Source organism: Neocloeon triangulifer, unplaced genomic scaffold (genome assembly GCF_031216515.1).
Source record: "Neocloeon triangulifer isolate White Clay Creek 2 clone unplaced genomic scaffold, ASM3121651v1 ptg000014l, whole genome shotgun sequence".
NCBI classification, from domain to species: Eukaryota; Metazoa; Arthropoda; class Insecta; order Ephemeroptera; family Baetidae; genus Neocloeon; species Neocloeon triangulifer.
Genome location: NW_026775556.1, coordinates 24,450,731 through 24,457,009, shown reverse-complemented (window position 1 = coordinate 24,457,009; position 6,279 = coordinate 24,450,731). Strand labels below are relative to the sequence as shown.

At 35.1% G+C, this 6,279-nt stretch overlaps 1 long non-coding RNA gene across 1 annotated transcript; it reads left to right on the top strand.

The window, feature by feature from the left end:
* Nucleotides 1–693: 693 nt before the first annotated feature.
* LOC132201100 (uncharacterized) lies at nt 694–2,134 on the top strand. The gene is made up of 3 exons (XR_009442236.1): nt 694–1,021; nt 1,080–1,228; nt 1,459–2,134. It is a non-coding gene; the product is annotated as an uncharacterized LOC132201100 (long non-coding RNA).
* Nucleotides 2,135–6,279: the final 4,145 nt, after the last annotated feature.

The window sequence follows — 6,279 nt, the reverse complement described above, 5'->3', positions numbered from 1 at the left end:
TGAAATTCACGGCAAATATTGTTGTTTGAATTTGGTCTCATATAAAATAATTATTTTTTTCCAATTGTTATAAAACAATTTATCTCTAAATAGTAAAATAATTGTTGGGAGGGAAACCATTGAACTATAGGAAAAACAGCAACACTAAGCAAACATTTTGCTGGAACTTCAAAGATTAATCTGACCCCAAAAGCCACAGTACACCTCGGCTGACTTTTTTTCTAGTTGAATTAATTATTGTTTCCAGATATTTATTTATCGAGTTGAATCAAAATGCAATTAAATCATCACCATTCAAAATTGAATGATTTATCTTCATTCAGTTCATTCATTAAAAAAAATGTGATTGCGTCCTATATAATTTTAGTTAAAAATTTTTATTAATAACAATTAGGCAGCGTTTCAAATAATTTGTAATGATCAATTAAAGAAATGTGTAATTAAATTGATAAATTGTTGCGTAGTTATTATAATTTTGATTTTTGATTAAAAATTTTCATTATTATTTTAATCACTAAATAAATAAAAAAAAAATAATATAATAATAACATTATAAACCAAATTAAAAAGATAAATTAATTAAAATTATATATTATCTCTATTTTATTTAAATAACTAGACAAATTAAAAGCTGTTCTTAGTTATAATTGCAGATTGAACGTGTCATTCATCACTGCGCACGCTGTCTCCCGCAGGAACGTTTGCTCAGCTGCTGAGAATATATATTCAATTAAAGGCGTGCACAGAGGGTGCAATTACACAGCCGCAGAGCAGCCTTGGCCAGCGGCTCTTTAATTCACTCGTGTGTCCGGCCGGCATATTGCTCGGACGGCGAAGCCATTCCGCGGATTCCCGCCACTTTTTCCGTTATAGGGTTTGCTGTGCATTCCGTTGCGTCTTATCTGGCTGCTGGTGTGGCCCCATTAGACAGTGCGGTGTGTGTATTTCCTTTAAGCAGAGCCAGACACAAAGTACTGTTGTGGTTTAATTTATAACTCGGCTGCTTCACAGACGTAATGAAGTATACGAGCTCGAGCAGAGAAAGCACGGCTGCATGTTATATATATTTATTGTTACAGAGCGGCAGCGAGAACGGGGCACAAAAGATGGGAGCTCCGAAACGTGCATAAACACAATATTATGTTGAGACGAGGCAAATGAGAAGCCAACAATTATAAATAGAGCTGAAAATCTAGCATATGGAGTCAAACCTTGAAACCTCGCACAGGTGGGTTCATTGAAAATTGAAAAGAAATAAAAAGAGCAGCTGATTTGTATGGTAACATTTACCACAATATAACAGTTTGCAATCCTTAAAATAAAATTTCTTAAAGATTCCGTGATGTTATTTTTATTTTCCATAAAATTGTGAATATTTTTGCTAGTAAGATAAATTTATTATAATTATACGATATATTGATTTGATTCAGTTTTGTAGAAGTTAATTATTGTTTATAGGTTTGATTTCCAAAAATTCAAAAGGCTGAAATGAGGTTAACGAAATAAAATTTGGTGAATCGCTCATTCTCTCCGCCTCCGCCATCCATCACCACTATAAAGAGAAAACATCAAAGATCGCTTTCCACTCTTTCCAGTTTGTGTTATGTTTATCAAATTACAGAGGATCACTTTCAGAGCCACTTGAAAAGTGCACGGAAGCTGCAGCGCTGAGAGTTGACAAGCGGATGTCAGCACCAACAAAACGACCCTTTTTCACGGCAAACAGTCTTTCGACCGAGAAAAAAGCTCTCTGAGAAACACTCTTTCCCGAGCCTTGGAATTTTTTGAACAGCATTTGTGACGCACGGCTTCGTCCAGAATGGTCCCTAAAAAGCCGCTGGAATTCGGACATACGTGCGGGTAAACTCGCAATGTAACGAGTCAAGGTGAACTTCAAACGCGCTTTAAAAGCAGCGTCACGCGGATAAAACTGGTGAAATGCAACAACACGCTTGAAAAAAAGAAGTAAAAAGCGCTTAAACCAAAAACATTCATGAGCTCGACCGCCAAAAAGGTCAGCAAACGTGGGATTTTTTTTAAACTCTACTATAGTGAAATAAGTTAAAATAAGTTTATAAGATTTGAAAATGAAATTAAATTTGGTTCAAATTTCAGAGTAGGTAAAAATGTGTATCACGTATAATTTTCCTAATAATAAGTAATATGGAAAATATAATTATGAAATACAAAACCTAAATTACTTATTTTTTATTAAATTAGCAAACAAATGGGTGGTTTGAATTTGCAAAAAAAATCAAAATTATTAGCAGTAGAAATTAAAGGAGAGGAAACATAGCAAAATTAAAAATGAAAATTTTAAAATTTAAAGATATTAATCCAATGAAAATATAATTTAAACAAATTTCTTACAAAAATTTCCAATTGATAGATTTTTATGTTTCCAATCCAACTGATGATATCGGCATCAAAATCTATCAATAAACGTCTTTCCTTTGTTGTAATTAGTGACAGGTGTCGTGGCAAAGCTGCCATGATATACTTTATTGCCATTGTCAGCTCGCAAAAAGCGAGGCTAAACGATCGGCTGGACTGGCACAGCAATGAAACAAAAAGCTCCGATCTCTCTTTTCCTCTCTGCTTTTATTGACGTCGAAAAAGATATCCCTTGCTTGCCAGAATGATTTTCACAAAGGACACTCTCGATCGCTGCAGGGAAAAAATTGAACAAATTTAATTCGTCCAGTTTTTCTTTCAAAAAAGTGTAGGCACAAAAGTCTTTTCCCTCAAAGCTACTTACACAATATTCTCCACGGCACTCCTTTTATTTATTATGCGAGGGCAAACACGTGGGAGAGCCTCTGCTGCTTTCCTTCTCTCACCGTACTTCTTGTTTCACTATTCAGAGCACATTAAACTACATGGCAGGAAGAGTTCACCGCCGCGAATGGAAAATTTCGCCTTACTTCTCAGTTGACGCTAGACAGTGAGGTGGAAAATTTTCTCCTTTTCTTTATGGCGCAATTGGAAAGGTTTGCAGAAGGAATTTAACTTTGTGTCCAAATGTACTTTATTTTTATTTTAAATAAACTAGCTTTAAAAAACAATAACTATCTAATGCAGAATGCAATCTTAAAAATAGTTTTGTAAAATTTTAAAAATTTGATAATTATATTCTATTCAAGTACATATTTTTTAAGTGATAGAAATACACGTTTATCCAACCTATATGAATTTTTCCATTTTACTGATAATCAACATTAACCTGTTAGTAAAAAAATATATTTATAAAAATTTTTAATTAAAAAAATTATCTTCTCTTATTACATTTAATGCAATAAAATACATAAACTAATATAAATACAAAAAAAACAAAAAACAAATTTTAATAAATATATCACATTATAAATTTTAAATAAATAATATGTTATGTTAATATTTATTCTTATAATTTTCGGTTACTAATATTAACTTATTAATATTATATTCTACAGTTTTTTCTTAAAATCTTTTTTAACATCACTGAGAAAAAAGAAACATAAATTAGTTCATAAAAAAATTAAACTTACAAATCTTATTTCTTTTATTTGATATTTAAATATTTATTTTCTAGGTCATTTATTAAAAAAAAAACTAAAAATTTTCAATTAAAATTATTGAAAATTCTGTTATACATAGAATGGTTGTGCAAAAAGGTTTGTGTACATTTCAGCAATAAAAATTGTTCCAAACGATTTTTTGTGATATTTTATTATTATTTGATCTAATAATATAAATAAAATTTTGTGGTTCTCCCCACGATAAGCATCCGCCAGTTGTTTCACATTTTACCACAAGATTGCAAAATTGTTCAAAATGCAAAAATTGCGCATCGCGACATTGTTGTTGTGGCGACGGCAAAATAATATCCCGAGCCTCTCCTCTGCCAACGTTGGCTAGATAAAAGCAGCTTCTGTCAATCTTCCAGCTCGCAGCGCCACAAAAAGCGGCTCATGCATCGCCGCCGCCGATATCAAATTTACACCACCTCAATCTTCTCTCGGCAGCACCGCATTCCGAAATAAGCGGGTGGAAATTTTTTTGCTAATAAACGAACGAACGAAGGAAGCATGATACAGCCCTGACGCTTTTTCGCCGCCGCCGCCGAGCGATTCCGTTTGCTCGAAATGAAAAATGTGTCACCGAAATGATGAATCGCAGTTTGCACTTTGGCTCCTTTTTGCCGTCGCCACCACGCGACGTGTATAAAAATTTCTGGCTCAAAAAAAAAAGCGCGGAACATTATACTCGGGGGCTGACAAGCCCGAATTTATCCAACGTAGAAGTGACAGCCGGGGAATTGTTCCTCGATTTAATTGTCTTTTTCGCCGCCGCCTTTCAGCGCTCACCTGTTATTTAACGTGAAATCGATATTAATAGCTCTCGATGGCAAAGCAGCAGCCGAGTTTTTGATGAATGTGTGTAGGCGGCCGCTGCTGGCCTCTCTATATTCGTTATTGCTTTCCTCTGATGTTTATTTAATGTTCAGCTATTTGTCTGGTCCAACTGAGCCCAACGATTTCGCCCACCGACAAAATTAAAAGTGCGGAGGTGTACTTTTTTTCCTCTGCAGAGAGTTACTCTTTTTAGTGAAGCCACAAAGTCGGGACGTGACGGCAAATAAGCGGCAACTTTGATGTCTGGATTTTTTAAATTAAAAACTACTCGAGCGGAAAGGAATTTGATAATGTGGTCTGCTCGCAGGAATACTTAAAAATAAGAGTAATTCAACGAATTTATCGATGGTTGCAAATAAATTGCAAATATGATGCTTGGAGATTTCAATTTTGCTTTATTTTAGGGTTCGGTTGGAGTCAGAAGCAAAAAGTGGAATAATTAAATAATGATTTTACTAATTAGTACATGTAAATAGTATGTTATCATTTTTAATTTGTGCTAATTTTTTGTTGGACCGGCAATGAGACTTGGTTTAAAAAAATGTCTACATAAACTTACGACTTTCATGTCAACAGTTAATTTCTTGTATTGAAACACTTGTGAAAATAATTAATCGTCTAATTAATGTTTAAAATTATTATTTTTTCCCTTTTGAATTTTCCAAAAAGTTAATTCGTTTCATAGATTATATTATTTCTAGTTTCTGAGCTCGTCAAGAAAGTGAAACTTCAATTAAACAAGAAGTGAATTAAGTGGGTCAGAAATGGTCGAGAGTCGGAAACGAGAAAGCCAAACTTGGGGAATCCTCACAAGCCCAGCGGCGCGAATAAAAGCGGTGCAGGAGAAAGAGAGATGGTGCGGCACAAAGACAGCTGCGCGCAGCTACGTGAACTTTTGCACAACAAAAAATGAGCCGAGTGACTTGAGTTTTCTCTGTTCGTTTTCCGGCCGCCGACCGTGGGCTAAAAGCTCAAGTTGCACACAAGAGTCATAACCGAGAAAAGAATTGTATTTTTGTCAAGGGAGAAATCCATCCTAGGAGAGGGACACATTGCTAAAACATTGTGTTCTGAATGGCTTACGTCTGCGGCAGCAGGCCATATTTTCCGCCGCTGAGTCCCACGACGATTCACGAGAAACGGAGTTAGGCAACCTGCCGTTCCCGGCGGTCGTGCACTTTGCCTACCCACTTTTTAATTAATTAATTCCGATGAAGCGTGCGCCGTGCTGCCGACTGAAGACTGTTTAAAACTGCAAACAATAATACTAAACACGTAAACACACGGAGTGAGTGCCGGGAATGTAATTAAATTGCAATAACAATTATTCAAAGTCAGCCTGGCCGCCAAGGTGGAAGGAAAAGCTGCCGGCGAGTAATTAAACAAAAGGCCGGCTTGCTGGCTGGCATCATGATTAATTTCCTTCTTGAATGCAGGTAAATAAGAATAAATATTTAATTTTAAATTACACTTGCTTCTGCAGAGAACGCCCGTGAATAATTAAACCCGTATAAACAAACAACAGCACAAATTGACGTACGCGTTATTTTTCACCTGGCCAGGGTTCTAATTAACGTGCAAAATTCCAGCTCGCGTGTCAACCGGGAATCTTGCTGACGTCACACATACATGTTTAAAGGGCCTCTCCAGCATTGATTTTTATTTTTGGATTTATAAAGACTCAAATCCTGATTGAAAACTTTGCTCTCCTCAAAGATTCTTTTCCCTCAAAAATTAATTTAAAAATCTTGTTTTCTAAAGCACTGAATTACTCAAAATAAGCAGATCATGGATATCAACACTTTCACCGATGTTCAAATAACTTTTTTGAACCTTTAATCAAACCTCTCCAAATTTTCGATTTCAACAATGAAATATCTTGTAC